The sequence below is a fragment of the Acinonyx jubatus genome, chromosome C2, assembly GCF_027475565.1.
Source record: "Acinonyx jubatus isolate Ajub_Pintada_27869175 chromosome C2, VMU_Ajub_asm_v1.0, whole genome shotgun sequence".
In the NCBI taxonomy this organism is placed as follows: domain Eukaryota; kingdom Metazoa; phylum Chordata; class Mammalia; order Carnivora; family Felidae; genus Acinonyx; species Acinonyx jubatus.
The window spans coordinates 112,816,186-112,833,509 of NC_069384.1; the positions used below are offsets into that span (position 1 = coordinate 112,816,186).

General features: G+C 42.0%; 1 protein-coding gene across 1 annotated transcript in view; it reads left to right on the top strand.

The window, feature by feature from the left end:
• WWTR1 (WW domain containing transcription regulator 1) overlaps positions 1-17,324 on the top strand; it is a 134,519-nt gene that overhangs the window by 35,961 nt on the left and 81,234 nt on the right. The gene's annotated exons all lie outside the window — the stretch shown is intronic.

The window sequence follows — 17,324 nt, forward strand, 5'->3', positions numbered from 1 at the left end:
CACTCTATACCTAATTTCTATTTTAATAATACTGCTGAAAACACTGCCTTACAGGAATTCCTGTCAATTGGTGTGAAGAGTTTGAGGGGAAGCAGTGCTTTTATTTTTCATTCTTTGAGAAATTGCAGGGGGCCCATAGGATTGCCTTCAGGAGAGTCCCTGCTCTATACCACAGAGCACAAGCTCAGAGAGGTGTGACTGACAGTGAATTTCATCTCTTCCTGAAAGGTGCCGTGAAAACATAGCAGGGCTATTCCTTTTGTCATTGTTTCTGTCTGTCTCTCAGCAGGATGAGGTCATGACAGAATGGCAGGTTTATCTTGGATTTCCTTGTTTGGCCAGCAGCCTAAACACCCCTGGGTTTAATATCTGTGGGTATCACACCGATATCAGTGGCTTGGGGGCCATGTTGGCTCCTCCATTGCCCCTTTCTGGAGCCCAGTGGTACTCAGGGGAGGGGGAGGTGGAAAGGGGAAAGGTTTGTACTCCTCAGGTCACTGTCTTCTCACTTGGCACTTCCTCTGCCTTTGTAGGCTCCTGCTGCTTGGAGAGACAACCTAGTGCAGTGCAAAGCGCAAAGACTTTAGGTCCAGACAGAACTGGTTTCACGTCTCACCTCTGCCCTTTATAAGGTTTCTCTGCTCTACATTCCTGAATCCTCCTGTCCTTACCCTTCACTGATATTCCTCACATCTGACATGAAATACCCCTCGCTTTTTTTTTTTTTTTGGCCATTGGTCTGTGAGCTTCAGATGTGTGGGGACCACATCTTTGTATTCCATTGGCTCCGAGCACTTTCTGGAGCCTGAGTTACCTGGCTTCGAGCCCTGACTCTGCCATTTTCTGGCTATGTGACCTTGGGTAAGTTATCTAGCTTCTTGCCTGCCTTGGGTGAGGATTAGAGATAAACATGTATGGGGCCTCTGGCACCAACACTGGCACAGATGGATGCTCAGAGATGTTGGCCCACCCACTCTCAGCTTGGTTCTAGCGCCTGAGTGTCTGCTGACCCACCGGCACGCCCGGACGTATCTGTCGGCTGCATGACATTGTAGTCCCAGGCTCATGGCCAACTTGGGCACGCAGCCTCCTGGCTCGAGGAGCCCCTCATGCCATTCTTCAGTGCCTGAAAGAACGTGTCTACAAAGGACACAGACTTCATCTTTCGAATCTCTTGTTTCAGTCCATCCCTAAGAACTTGACAGTAGCCTTTAAAAAGCAACTCTTAAAAATTATTTAAAAAATAATTTTATCGTGTTTTAAGGGGCACCAGGTTGGCTCAGTCAGTTAAGCATTTGACTTTGGCTCAGGTCATGATTTCACAGTTCGTGAGTTCAAGCCTGGCATTGGGCTCTGTGCTGACAGATCAGAGCCGGGAGCCTGCTTTGGATTCTGTGTCTCCCTCTCTCTCTGCCCCTCCCCCACTCATTTTGTGTCTCTCTCTCTCTCCCCCCCCAAAATAAATAAACATTAAAAGAATAATTTTATAGTTCCTTATTAAATAAGAGGGAAAAATCTCCCATAGTCCACCATTTGAATATCCATTGCCCACTGTGGCATATATCCCTATAGGTTTTCCTTTTTTTCTTTCTTTCTTTCTTTTTCTTTCTTTCTTTCTTTCTTTCTTTCTTTCTTTCTTTCTTTCTTTCTTTCTTTCTTTCTTTCTTCTTTCCTTTTTCTTTCTTTCTTCCTTTCTTCCTTTCTTTCTTTCTTTCTTTCTTTCTTTCAGTTTTTAAATTTATTTATTTTGAGAGAGCAAAAGAAAGAGAGTGCACACATGTGCATGTGAGCAGGGAAGGGGCAGAGGGAAAGGGAGAGAGAGAATCACAAGGGGTTCGATCTCACAACCCTGGGATCATGACCTGAGCTGAAATCAAGTGTCGGATGCTTAACCAACTGAGCTACCCAGGGGCCCTACACTCCTTACAGGTATTTCTATGTACATGTATTGTCATACTAGTTATTTTCTTTTATCCGATGGTGGAATATTCTACATATATTTTCATATCCATAGGAGAGGTTTTTAGAGTTCGTGAATGATATTGATATGATTTATGGAATTTTAATGGGCTTCAGAAAAATCCTTTGTTAGATGGAGGCCAGCTGGAAATACGAAGCACCTAACCCATGGAAACCCATTCGCCTCTAAGAGTTGCGAACTGGAGGAAGCACAGCGGGGTTGCATCGCGTGTGCATTGGATGTACCCGTGTGCAACCACGTGAGCCAGGGAGAGACGGGCACCAGGAGACAGTGAAGATGGCTTGCGTGGAGCTCCACTCCGACTCTAGGAGTGTGTGCCCTGGAGTGAGTGTGAAAGGAGATGTGAGTCTGCTTTTCCTTCTCGTCTTGGTTCCAAGGAGACCCTCAGAGTGTGACCGCATATGGTACCTAAGTGCAAGCCAGCTATCTTCCCCGCTGTCTGTCCTAAAGCTGGAGGGAAAACTGGGTATGCTGGTTTTATTCAGAGATAGAATGTTTAAAAATGGCACAGCAAACCTAAATCTTGAGTTAGATTTTCAAAAGTAGTTTTTCTACATCAGTTTTGCTTGGCGACTTGAGAGCCTAACCCCCTTCTTTGACTCATTTCTGGCCTGTATATATAAAGCAACATTTCCTCCCTCCTTTTTCTTCTCTTTGCACACTGAGCTGCTGCTATATGCTGGGACTATGGAATGTAATAACAAATCAATACATGGCTTTTGCCCTAAATAACTGACATTGAACTTTGGAGAGAAATATGAAAATGGCTTATCATGATACTTGGCAATTGAAGGAAATTTATTAAAGGAGACAACAGCCATTTTATTAGGAAAGTACAGAGGAGGAAACAGTTCCAGCCATGAAGTTACATGGGGCCACAGTGGAGGGTGCTTCTTGAGCTGGGTTTTTTTTTTTTTTAGTTTATTAATTTATTTTTGAGAGAGAGAATCCCAAGCAGGCACCACACTGTCGGCAAGCAGCCCCACAAACTGCCAGATCATGACCTGAGCCGAAGTCAGACGCTCAACCGACTGAGCCACCCAGTATCCCCCTCCCCAGCTTGGTTTTTAAGGATAGGATAGTTTTGATAAGCAGAAGAGAGAGGTGAGGGGAGGGCATTTCCATTGAGGGAAAAGTAAGAGACATTGTGTAGCAGCTTTAAAGAGCCATTTGAAGGACTACAGTTCATGGAATGAATCTGAGATGAGATGGAAAAAGCAGTCAAACTTCCAGCTGGCGAGGGCAGAGTAGCTTCCACTGAACGGTGTGGATGTTTATGCTTATTTGAACCCCGTTGGAATATTCCTGGTTTGTTTTATGAAGGGATGTCTCTCACTGAGGATATTGACTCAGGGACGTTTCCTTTTACAGTCAGGATGGCCTCCATCAGACCAATATTGTTCTCGGGCCTTTTTTGTTTTGTTTTGTTATCTTGGATAAACAGAGAGAGGCTGATTCATTTTTCTAGAAAAACAGGATGCACTAAAATACTGCAAGTGACAATGAAACAGACATGCTCACGTACAATAATATTTATAAAGGGAGCAAACAATATGTGTGACAGATACCTCCATGGTGTGGCTCATCTCCCTCCTCCATCTCAGTTGCCTTGAGTCCTTGGCCAAGTTGCTTGTTTCACTGGGTCTCCGTTTCTTAAGACACAAAACCAGGAGTGTACAGTGCTAGGAACAGTGTTGGGTGCATAGGGGCCACTCCAGTAAAGCTTAATAATTTTTATACCAAGTATAAAAGATGTATTCATGATAGGAGCAATGTTTTTACAGTGATCTAACACAAACTTCGTGTTATGGAAATGTTCAGATGTACATCAGTTCCCACATACTGTCATCACCCTGCTTGAGCAGTAATCGGCACTCTGCTATTCTTGTTCATAGATCTGCTTTCTCTCTCTCTTTTTAAAATGTTTATTTATTTACTTATTTTGAGAGAGAGAGAGAGAATATTCCAAGCAGGCCCCACGCTGTCAGCAGGGCTCAGTCCCACGACCGTGAGATCATGACCTGAGCCAGAATCGAGTCAGACGCTTGATGGACTGAGCCACCCAGGTGCCCCTGCTTTCTCTCTTATAAATGTCTTAAGGTTTTTAATGATTAATTGCCAGCTAAATTATTTTAAAGCGATTTCCAAATAGGTTATAATTTTGTGCATAATTTTTAGGAGTCTGAGAAATCAGTGGGCCGAAGAAGAAACTCTTTTTAAAAATGGCAGACACCAGTATTTTGAGCCCAATGTGCACAGCTGAGTTTTAAGTGTTTCTGCATTAAATCAAAAGATGTTTGCAATTTTTTAAGGAAATATATTTTTCAGGTGCCTGGGTGGCTCAGTCAGTTAAGTGTCCGACTTCGGCTCAGGTCATGATCTCATGGTTTGTGAGTTCGAGCCCCATGTCAGGCTCTGTGCTAACAGCTCAGAGCCTGGAGCCTGCTTTGGATTCTGTGTCTCCCTCTCCCTCTGCCCCTTCTCTGCCACGTTCTGTCTCTCTCTCTCTCAAAAATAAACATTAAAAAAAAAGAAAATATATTCTTGCCTTCATTTTTTAATGTATTCTAATAGCAAAAGAAATGATTAACCTAGAAGTCTAGAAACAAGCCAAGACTTTATGACGTCTTTGTTACTGAGGGTTTAGATGGCTAATTATTCTGAGAAGAAAACAAGCATAGGCAGAGGAAATCAGTCATGGCAGAAAACCTGAATGGTCATAAATTTCATATCTTGGGGGCAGTTGAATCTTGGTGAGTTTGGTTGTTGTTTGTTTGTTTGTTGTTTATATGTTGAATGGTTCTGTAGGGTGTGCTGGTAATGGTAGGATTCCTAGAGTATATAAATAGAAATGGCAACAGTTTTTCTTGATTCACTTTTACCCATTTTGCCACTGCCCCCTGCCTCCGTCATGCCTCTTCCCCTTTGACAACCACCAGTTTGTTCTCTTTTTTTATGAGCGTGCTTCTTTTTTGTTGTTGTTTTTAGATTCTTTGTGTAAGTGAAATCATATGGTATTTGTCTTTCTCTGTCTGACTTATTTCATTTAACACAATACCTTCTAGGTCCATCCATGTTGCCATGAATGGCAAGATCTCATTCTTTTTTGTGGCTGAGTAATATTCCACTGTATATACATACCGCATCTTTATCCATTCATGTATTAATAGATACTTCGGTTGCTGGCAGATATTTTACTCAAGAGTTGCATTTTGAAAGTGAAAAGTTATATGTATTTCATTTAGTATATTTCACATTTTGGTGTACACATAAAACGGTATTTAAGTGCATGTGCAAAGCATTTTTTGTAATGGAAGATTTCAAGCATAATGCACTACTATTAGAGTAGTATAATGAACCCCTCCATGTCCATCACCTAAGTCACTCCGATGTCTCTTTTTGAAAGATATTCATGTTGTTTGTAAAAGACTTCTAGGTCAAAATGACCTTATTAATTTGAAAAAAGGTATAGAATCAAACAGTTATACCAGATGGAAAGAAATTCTTAGTCATCAGTGCGTTGCCTTTGAGAAATATGTCAGTGATAGCTCTCAGAAGAATTGATTTTTTCCAGATGGAATGAAAGTAAAATCTGATGTTTGAAAGCAGTTCAAGAAAGACCTCCCTCAAAAGACATGTAAGCAAGAACAAGTTTGGAAGACAATACTGAAACGTTAGCAGTAGGTTCTTTTGGTGGATTTTCTTATTCTTTTTTTCTTCTTTCCACCCATTCATCTTTCTCATTTCTGTTTATCTGTATTGTACAATTTTTTTCACCATGAGCCTAGATTACTTGATTGCTAAAAAGGTAAGACAAGCGTGTAAGTTAACCAAAATGAACGGAGGCGTACAAAGAATAGAGATTAGCTGTATTGAGGTGAATATGTTGGGCAAAGCCAGATACTTTTCTTAACTACTAAGTTTTTACCCTTAGCCTTACTGCCTGTACTTGGTTCCTGGCTCTTGCCTATTTCCTTGTTACTGATGGTGGGAAGGGATGCGGGCCTTCATGACATCATCTGATTAGGCCAGGTGGGAGGACAGTTAACCATACTTCCCAGGCCAGTCCCCTAAACTGTGTTTAGGTTTCCTGCTTGATTCTGTTCTGTCCTCTGGCCTTATGCTTCCTGATTTGCCTTCTGAGGCTGGCCTCAGAGGGCATTGGGAAAGGCTAGGAGACAGTGGATGCTGGGAGACAGGACATTTAGCAGAATGACTGGGATAGGGATCTCATCAGGTATGTTCTTTATCTTATTCTGAAAGCATAAAAATGCATCTCTGCTCTGCCGCCAGCCTACCCACCTCGACTTTGACAGAATTATTAAATTTTTCAGAATGATATCTTTTTTTAAAGCTTATTTATTTTGGGGGGGGTGGGGAGGGGCAGAGAGAGAGGGAGAGAGAGAATCCCAAGCAGGCTCTGCACTGTCAGTGCAGAGCCCGATGTGCGGCTTAAACTAACGAACCATGAGATCATGACCTGAGCCAAAGTCAAGAGTCAGATGCTTAACCAACTGAGCCACCAGGTCCCCCCAAAATGATTTTCTTTATGCTTATCTATTCTGAAGTTAACCAGAAGAGAAAAATAATTAAGTTATAGAGGACCCTAGAACAGGCTTATGTAAGACAAGCAGTTAAAAAAATAAAACATTATGGAGGGGCCTGGGTGGTTCAGTCAGTTAAGCATCCGACTTCGGCTCAGGTCATGATCTCACAGTTCGTGAGTTCAAGCCCCATATCGGGCTCTGTGCTGACAGCTCAGAGCCTGGAGCCTGCTTCAGATTCTGTGTCTCCCGCTTTCTCTGCCCCTGCCCTGCTTGCATTGCACTCTGTCTCTCTCAAAAATAAAAAATAAAACATTAAAAAAAATAAAAATAAATAAATAAAACATTAAAAATTGTCCAGGAAGAAATGTCCTAGAGGTCAGCAGAGGTGGGATGTGAGTGGAGAGACATGAGGAAGGGGTCAAGAGGAACCATTTATTTATACAATCTCTGTGATTATGGAACTATGACCTCTGGAATGACAAATGAGAGCAACTCCTGTTTTTCATGCTAATTTACTCATCACACTGAATATCCTGCTGGTGGAGAAATTCAGTGCTACAGCCCCATATCCTCTTCCATAGGAAATACTTAGCGACCTGAGGTATTAGAATCTCTTTTATGACACTTCCCTGAAAAGAAGATATTGCTCAATTGGCAGGCAACTAGGGTTTCTAAGGGACTTATTCAAACCCTGTTTATTGTGTACTTGCCTGTACAGAGTGACAGGGGAAATAATTATTAACACTGCTTTTCTCTTAACTAAGGTTTCCAGTGCAAGATTCAGTGATCCCACTGCCAAGGTATATATTGGTAGGTGTTTTATCTTTGTCTGTAATGGATTCAAGTTAATCTATGTGAACATTTGCCTAGTGACTGTTGTAACAAAATAATGGGCATTGACCAGAGCTCATTGAAACACAGAATGAGTTTACTTCAAACTCTTGGTCTTTGATCTAGATTTTGAGTAGTACCAAGCTTCTAATCAGGTCCCAGTTCAGCTTTGGCAAGGAAGGATCCCAGAAAAGCATTTCTCTTTGATTATTTGGTGTTTGGTTATTGAATTTCTAGTCTCGAATGTAGATTATGTGGCCACCCCTCCAATATTTCAGATAGTATATACTAGCAGGTGATAACAGGTTTCAGCTTTGCACATTACGTGGTCTCTTTGCATCTACTCGACTCTACCATTGTAGCACAGAAGCATTTCCGGACAAAACGTAAGTGAGTGGATGTGGCCATATTCCACTAAAAGTTAATTTACAAAAACAAGCTGCCAGCTGGATTTGGCCTGTAGGCTGTAGTTAGCCACCCCTGGCACATGTCATTGTCCATTTCATAGCCTTTATTGGTCCTACACATATTTTACCTTAACCTGCGTTAGTAGTCTTCTTACGGGCAAAGTTCAGGCCTTTTTACTTTTTGTAACCCCCTGGATGTTGTATAGGTAGGATAGTGTTCAGTTGTTTTGGCAAATGAGTGAACAGTGACCGAATGGCTGCTGATTTCAGGCGTTGCCACTTTAGTTTCCTTCTGGATGGCTGAGCTCTTCCAGACTTCTGGCGTCCTCTCCCTGCCCTGCCGGAAAGGGCGAAGAGAGGCCCTTCAAGAGTTGTGTCCATCCCTTGTCTCTGTCTTTCTCAGCCAGCCTTCCACTACTTTGAGCAACTTCTATTTACAACTCAAAGAATTCTTTATTTATACAGTGTTGGAGACTGTTTACCCATGTTGAACTAACATTAGGTTTCTTTAAATGTACTGTTAAAACGAAGAGTAGCCGTTTGTAACTTTAGGAGCATAACAGCTGGGGTCATGATGTAAGAGAACATAGACACCCTTAAAGTTATTTCCAAAGGCCCTGGGATGGGATTTTCCTAGTTTATGCATTACAAGGCCGTGTTTTGTATATTGGTGGAGGAAAGTAATGTGAAACAAAATTGAACAAAAAATTCATTACATCTTAAATATAATTCGCAACACTGAACAGGTATGAATTTGGTACTTTGTTTTCATCCAGAAAACTGGTAAGTTGAAAATTTTAGTGTGTATATTGTAATTTTCACTTTTTAGGAGATGTGTAGTATATGAGGGCAGTTTTCACATTTTAATATTAGAAGAATAGCATCTCAAAGGAAGAGAAAAATGTTTTCAGTTCCAAGTGGTAAACATTCTTTTTTTTCCCTTAGTATAAATTGATTTTTGCTAACCTAGCTAGTTGTTGTTTTGTTTGTTTGTTTGTTTTTGTTTTTTTCTGCCCGAGCCCTTCCTTATAAAAAGTGAACCACTGGAGTCGAATTCAGTTGAGAAAAATGAGGCAGACACACTTATGACTGAAGTATTGCTTTTAACTTCACTGGAAGTGAGGCAGATGAGGACCTTGGAAAAGGAAGGTTATTATTTCCTCTGTGGAAACTTTTATCTTTGTTTTCTGAGTAACTGGTAAAAACAATAGTTTGCTGTGGAGTTTCAGTAATCAAAGAAGAGGAAATAGCATGTGAGTGACTGCAGCTGGTTGGCGGGCTCACTTGGAAGGTGAAATTGACCAAAGTCACATGAACTATCTTCTAATGGAAGGGTCTGCAGACATTTTCTGTACAGGGCCAGATAATAAATGTATTATTCTCTGCGAGCCATATACTAACTAACCAGTTCTGCTGTTGTAGCACGAGAGCAGTCATAGACAATACACAAATGAGTGTGGCTGTGTGCTAATAAGACTTTATTTGTGGACACAGATATTTGCGTTTTTATGTGTCACTAAATAGTATTATACTTTAGTTTCTTTAAATTATTTAACAAAGTAAAAACCATTCTTAGCTTGCTGACTGTACAGAAACAGATGTGGGTGGGATTGGGCTACAGGTCATGATTTGCTGACCCTTTTGCTGGTGAATTTGCATAATAATTTCTGGAAGGGGCTAGGAGGGTACAGTAGAGAATCCATTGCATAGTCATACCTCTCAGGAGATAATCTGATTATGTTTAGTTAACACAAACTTGTGAAGAAAATCCCTATTGGAATATGGATGACTTTTTAGGAGTCTGTTCTTGTCCTTGTTCTACTAATACAAAGTCATGGGGCATTCTGGGCCTGATGCCCATCTGGTATATGATCAGGTTGGACCAGATGACTTAAAAGCCTTCACGTAAATCTTAACATTTTAGATCCAAATGATAACATTTGTACTTCAGTTATTTTTTCTGATGATAATTCTTACAATTTCCCTACCTATTTTTATTTTTGAGAGAGACAGAGTGCGAGCGGGGGAGGGACAGAGAGAGAGGGGACACAGAATCTGAAGCAGGTTCAAGGCTCTGAGCTGTCAGCACAGAGCCCGACGTGGGGCTTGAACCCACAAACCGTGAGATCATGACCTGAGCCGAAGTCAGACGCTCAACCGACTGAGCCATCCAAGAGCCCCTTAATTTTTCTAATAAAATAAAGTTAAGTCTGGCCTCAGACCTTTCACACATTTATTGGCCACTCCTCAGGATTCTCACTCTAACCCTACCATTTACTTAATTCCATTTAGTTAGTCTCATCTTAAAAGATCCTTTCTACTGAAGCATTCCCTGACCTTGGAGATAGAAGACTTCTCTTGTTTTTATGCCCTTTATCCTTCACTTCTTCAGAGCAACTGAAATCAATTATTTGCTATTATCTGACAGTAAGGTGTATGAAGGTGGAGTCTTACTGCCTGTCGCTCAGTACCCAGTACTTGTTATAAATGGACTTAAGTTATGTATATCCATCGTCCCCTCTCATAGGGGGCTTTTGAGACACAGAAAGGTTAAGTAACTTGCCCAAGGTTCATCTCTATCCATGTTGGAGCTGGAATGCCAACCCAGGTTTGTATGAAACCACTACCCCTCCCCGCCCTCCCATCTTTCCTGGGTACTTCAGTTAGAGAATTATCAGTTTTAGCTACTAGTCATGTGATTTAGTGAGAAATCTTGGTATTTTCTCATCCTGTGGTTCTCTCTGTTTTTTTGTGGGTCTCAATCTTTTATGACATATATTAAATTACAGTGTTTGCTGAGTAGATTTATTCAATTACCGTTTGAGGAGATGCCTTGGAAAAACCAGGATATATATCAGATACCTCTTTGCTTTCAAATTTTTTTTTTTAACATTTATTTATTTTTGAGACCGAGAGAGACAGAGCATGAGTGGGGGAGGGTCAGAGAGAGGGAGACACAGAATCTGAAACAGGCTCCAGGCTCTGAGCTGTCAATACAGAGCCCGACGTGGGGCTCGAACTCACGGACCTCAAGATCATGACCTGAGCTGAAGTCGGCCGCTTAACCGACTGAGCCACCCAGGAGCCCCCCTCTTTGCTTTTAAACAAAGGTTTGGTGACACAGGAAAATACGTATGCATGAAATAATTAGTATATGACCAATGACAGTGTCCTTCTGTCTATACACTTGTCTGATCTTTCCCCCACCGGTACCTCAGGGAGTACAGTCTATTGAGTTCAAGAAAGGAGTCCACAATAGGAACTGGTAATAAGAAAGCAGCTTTATGGAGTGGCTGAGGCTTAATAGGGTCTCTAATTAAGGCGTGGCCACATGTCAGTTGAGAGAAGGTTTAGTAGCTGTATGCAGACAAGTCCCCAGTCTAAACCCCAGCTTACGTCTCTCTTTTGAGCCTCAGGCCCTTCTATCCATTTGTCCATTAGACATATCCACTGGTGTGTGTGCCACAGTGACCTCAAAGGCAGCATGTCCAGAGTGAATACTCCCAAACATGCTTCTCTCCCACTGTTTTGGAGCTCATAAATGTTGCTCAAGCTGAAACCTCACCCAGCATTTCTTCCTCCCCCATCACATGCAGCCCTTCTCTAAGCCTCTTATTCCCACTGCATGAACTTTCCTGCTCATATTCCCTTGTCCAGGGCACCAATGTCTCTTGCTCAGGCTTCTGCGATACTTTTCTAACTGATCTCCCTCCTTGTGGACAGACTTAGTCTCTGATTTATTGCCATGTGATGGTCAGAGTCATTTTCTTAAAAGATAAATGTCAGTATCATGCCATCTGTTTTAAAGTCCTCATTTGGCTTTAGGGGCACCTGGGTGGCTGAGTCGGTTAAGTGTCTGACTTTGGCTTAGGTCATGATCTCACGATTTGTGGGTTTGAGCCCCGCGTCGGGCCCTGTGCTGACAGCATGGAGCCTGAAGCCTGCTTCGAATTCTGTGTCTCTGTCTCTCTTTGCTCCCCCTCCCCCGGCAAACCACCACTTGTGCTCTGTCTCTCTCTCACAAATAAACATTAAAAAAATTTTTTTAAGGTCCTCATTTGGCTTTAGGATGAAGTCAAATGCCGTAAGTAAGCTGACGAGGCCCTCGTGACCTAGCTCCGACCTCCTAGCCATATTGAACTTCTTACAGTTCTTCTTACTATATTCTGTCCAGTCTCTGGATCTTTGCAGTGCTGTTCATCTCTTTAGTCAGTGATCCTTTCCTCCTCCATTGCATAGGTCTGAAAGCCTTTCTGTGAACCTGAATACCCTGAAATCTAGTGAATAAGGTGACCGTGAGCCTCAGCATCTCAAGCCTTCTTTGACATTTCCTCATCTGTGCTTGGTGGGTGAGAATGCAGAATTTATGACCTCAGCTTCTGTGTGGGCCTTTCCCTGTGCCTGGTTTCTCCTGGCACCTGTCCTCACACCTGCCTTCTGGCCTGCCAGTGTGTCTGATCTAGGAAACTGGGGCGGGGGGGGGGGGTGCTGGTGGTGGTGGTGGTGGGTGGGGGATGGGTGTGAGGGTGGGTCAGCAACGCTTCAGCAGGAAGGGCAGCACGTGGAGGCCCAGGGCCTTGGGCTTGCCTGACATCTGCGCCCCAACACTCCCTACACAGAAGCACTGAGCAGCTGGTCAGCATGTGGGCTGGAAGGAATGGGGCTGGGCTAGGGACTGGGGATTAAGGCAGTCCTTGTAGCAGCAACTGTGACAGGGGGAGCACCTGGCCCTCCTGGAAGTCCCAGGGCCCTTGCTTTGACCTCCTTCCTTCACTTCCTACATTTTCTGAATTCCAGTGAAGAGATGAGGAGTTGGATCCCTAGGAGTAAACTAGGCCTCTAGCGTTCATTTCCTGAGGTCAGCTTCTCTTTTTAGTGCAGGAGCTCCCTGGATGATGAGCAGAGAGCCTCATCCACTCTGGGGCCTTTGCAAAGCCCTGTGGCAAACCCCTTCCAGGACTGCCCTGAAATTTGCACACTGGGAACCGAGTCGAGGGGCCTGTCCCAGGGAGCAGCCGATGACTAGCAGCAGCATGATTTTAGGAAAATTATGTAACGTCCAATCCAGTTTCTTCACCTCTAAGATGGGGATGATAATACTTCTTCCAGGTTAGAGCATGAAATGAATGTTAGGAGAATCAAAAGCAAAAATGCTTTGCATGTTATGAAATGTGAAAACACCTTGTATGTGTTATGGTATTGTTACTACTAGTAATGTTATTATTACTGCTTATAAAGCTTGAAAAAAATCTGCCCCTGAATATATTTCATGAACTACAGCCTCTCTAATTACCCCAGTATGTTATGGATGCAACATAAAATCCATGACTGTGGCAAAATACTATCGCTGACCTTGGATGTGGGAAATGTGTTCCTTACTGAGATCTGCACTGCTTCACATGCTGTTTTTTTGTATGACATTTACGTAGCACCAGTGAAGCATTTCACCGTGACGGCATTTTTTTTTTTCATTGACATTATCTCATAATCCAATCATTATTAGGGGAAAATGTCAGTTGATTTTCTGCATTGCTAAGAGCATGAACAAAGCAAACTGTGTAACACAAAACTTTCTATGTGGAATAGAGAAATCGAATCACTCTCATGATTTCATCAGTGGGGCAGTTCACAGCTTTAGGGCAAGCTGATGAGCTATACCACTTCAGAGTTAACCAAAGAAAGACGAAAAGGCGGGCGTGGAGCATAATGGGGGGTGGGGAGTGTAATTAGAGGAGAGAACTTCTAGGAAGAAAAACCCTTCACCACTCAATTATTAGGATTATTATGAAGGAGCTGTCTTTTGAATTGTTTTTAAGCTAAGGAAATCATAAAACAGTATTTTTATGTGACCGTTTTTCATTGCGTTAGTGGTTTCCATGCCAAAAATTCTTCATAAATCTTCATTAAGATGTCAGAATTCCTTGTGAAGCCTGTCTTCATTTGCATTCCCTTGTACAGTTGTTAACAAAAGACCCTCTATGTCTCCACCCAGCTTGATTTCAGTCATGAACTCCATTTTCCTTTTATTATTTCATAGAATCTAGTTACTTGACTGAACTTAGTAAATCATTCTTGAGGACTTGGTGGGAAGCCAGCCAGTGGTAGTGATGAGGACAGTGTGTGAGCCCAGGGTGGGTGGGGACCTACTGGGACACTGGCTCCTCAAAGTAAGAAAAACCAAATTATTAACTCAGAGTCGCTTGTCGGATTTTAAAAATGCTTGCCCAAAGTTAATAGTTTTTTGCAGTTTGAGAATAGATCTCAACAGCTGAAGTCTGGAGTTGGATGAAGCTTGGCTGTTATTATTATTTAAAATTAGGCTTTTCTAATTTTCTAATTGATCAGCATGGTCAATTTAAGCAATAATAAAAATATGAAACTCCTATTTAAATTTTTTTTAACGTTTATTTATTTGTGAGAGAGACAGAGACAGAATGTGAATGGGTTGGGGCAGAGGGAGAGGGAGGCACAGAATTTGAAGCAGGCTCCAGGCTCTGAGCTGTCAGCACAGAGCCTGACGTGGGGCTCGAACTCATGAGCTGTGAGATCGTGACCTGAGCCGAAGTCGGATGCTCAACCAGCTGAGCCACCCAGGCACCCCTGAAACTCCTATTTAAAGAGTTTAGTTATCATTGAAAAGTTGTGTCGTGGTAAATAAAGATCAACTGCTGGGGTTTAAGTTCCTGCTGAGATCTTGGGCTTTCTACCTTTGAAGTCTGTGAGATTGAGTCCGGATGTCTCCATGCATTCAGGACACTGTGACTTCGGAGCTTTCAAAGTTGCTCGGGGCTCAGAGTGAAATGAGGGAAGGAAGGTTGTTGCTACCGAAAGTATCTTCCCACCTCCGGTTGCCTCAATTCATATCCTTTGCTTATTCTTTAAACCAAATCCTCAGCTCATTCCAAAATAGTTGTTAGCAAAAGCGTAAGAACAAATGCTCTTTCAAGAATATAAAAGACGGGGGCCTGGGTGGCTCAGATGGTTGAGCATCTGACTTAGGCTCAGGTCATGATCTCACAGTTTGTGAGTTCGAGCCCCACATAGGGCTCATTGCTCTCAGTGCAGAGCTCGCTTCAGATCCTCTGTCCCCATCTCTCTGCCCCTCCCTCCCCCTCTCTCTTACTCTCTCTCTCTCTCAAAAATAAATAAAACATTTAAGAAAATAATATAAAAGATATATCCTTTTATGCTGTGACTTTGGAAATGAAAAATTCTAACTGGACTCTGCCCTGAGTTTTCCTAACATTCCTTCTGAACCTTACATAGATTTTTCTCCCATGGGAAAACTGTAAAATTTTTCCCTCATCCCCTCCTTTCTCCCCCCAGAACTATTTCAGTGCCTACGAAATGCATATTGATCGTGTTTCTAGTGGAGCCTGGTTTATGGTTGTTAGCGGTGAATGTGAAGATGAGATGTGGTCCAGGCTCAAAAGGCGTTTAAAATCTGACAGAAATAAAACCTGCCACAACCACTGGTGTAAATCTCTGTGGATAATGTAAGTTCAAGTGTAATGCACCCCATCTCTCACATTTTGCAGACACTGAGTGACCCCTGTACTGAGGCATCCACACCGTACCATATGTTTACATGGCTGCTTACTTGCCATCCTACCTTTAGGACTGTTTGCTGGGTATTGTAAACATGCACCTCTTATTTCTCAAGTAGTCTAGAGGATCCTTTAAAAGGTACACAAGGAGCAAGATCTTGTAAGAAATAAGCTTACAGAATTTTTTTTTTTTTGCATATCCTAGGTCACGCTGCTTTGTTTACGGTGACATTATAGAATGAAGAATCAGGGGCTGTATTGGTTTGGGGGTATTTGAGCTGGTTAACTAGAGAAGTATTAGGTATTAATTATGGGAAAGTTCTCAAGGAAGGATTGACTTTGCAGTTTCAAGAAAAGGAGAACCAGAGCATGGCTCTGTATTTTACTGAGATAATGTGATTTTTTTTTTTTTTTTTGCTTAAAACATTAATTATTTATTTTGCTCTCAGCAGTTTGGACACAGCTTAGCAGAAACAGCTCATCTCTGCTCAGTGAGCTGACTGGGGACTAGGGGAATCATTTGCAAGGCAACTCACTCATGGCTAGTGTTGGCTATCAGCTGGGTATGTCAGTTTCTTTCCTTTTGGTTCTGTGTTGACTGCCTGAGCTTCCTTATGGCATGGTGGCAGGGTTCTGAGAATGAGCATTATAAAAGACAGAAGGTGAAAGCTGTGAGTTTCTTAGGACGTAAGCCTGGCAACTGGTACCATATTCTATTGGTCACACAGTTTATAATGTAAATTTTAAATGGGCAGTTTCATGACTTACGGAAATACTTTATTTGAACTTCATTTAATGTATATTGAATGAGTCCTCCAGGGTGGCTCCTGCCTTGAGGAAGGTGGCCTGATTCCTACCAAGGGATAAAGGAAGGAGTCAAGTCCATGAGGTATAGTTAATGCTTATTATAGGTGAGTAGAGGGCCAGGGACAGAGGATTGGGTTCCAGCTTGAGCTTCTTAGATGAGGAAGAGGGCACACTTGTATTTGGATTGAGGTAAGGAAGTTGGCAGGCTGGCTTCTCTTTTCCCTTTTAGCCCTATGACTTTATTAGCTTAGCTAATACACAGTGCTTCCCATGTACCAGACATTTTATATATATTAACTCAATTATATTCCCATAGGAGACTATGTGGCAGGTTGAATCTTAATTGGAGTACTGTTGCTGATTCTTAAGAATGACATGGCTTCTGGAAGATACAATTATGAATAATCCCCTTTCCTTTTTTATTACTCTGTATAATATATACCTTGTTGCTATTTAAAGATATTCTAAAGATACTTGGGAAATTCTTGGAATTTTGATGTTTTGGAGCACATACCTAAATCCTTGCTTGTGTTATTATAGTTTCTCTTAACCCCAGAATAGATATTATCTTGGTGTATTTTACTTTTTAAGTTAAAAAAATCTGATTTGATGAGAATCCGAGTATTTTAGTTTGGGATATTACCAACATGTCAGAGTTGACAGGGTCTTCCCTTGATTAAGTCTTATTTCCACTCAACACCATTTAATAGTATTGAGATTGAGTATAATGAGCACCAGTACGGGACTGTCCCCTCTTTTCAGCCAAGGTCAGCTGGCAGCCAGCATACACTGTTCTTTATTTTGGAAAGGTTTTGCTCAGGCAAAGACTCACTCTTTTAACCAAATCCTGCTTTTCATCTGTTTTTTATGGCAATGGACCATATTTCCCAGCCATTTGCAAACAGTGCCTGTCTGGCGGGATTTCCTGGACACAGAGCCTTGACGACCATTACCGGCCAACTTTTTTTCCAACTTCAGTGATTAACCTGGTTATTTGTTCTGTATTTTCTGCCATGGGAACCAATAAGCTTATCCTTTTGAAACTAGCAAAAGGTCTAAGAATAATCCATTTGCTAATTAGGACCATTGTTTTTCTCACCCTATGAACTTTGTTGAATGAAATCTTCCTTCCAATATCCAGCTTTTAATCTGCAAGTCCATACTGTGCAGAGTGATGTTAATTTCTGAACAAGATTCCTATGGT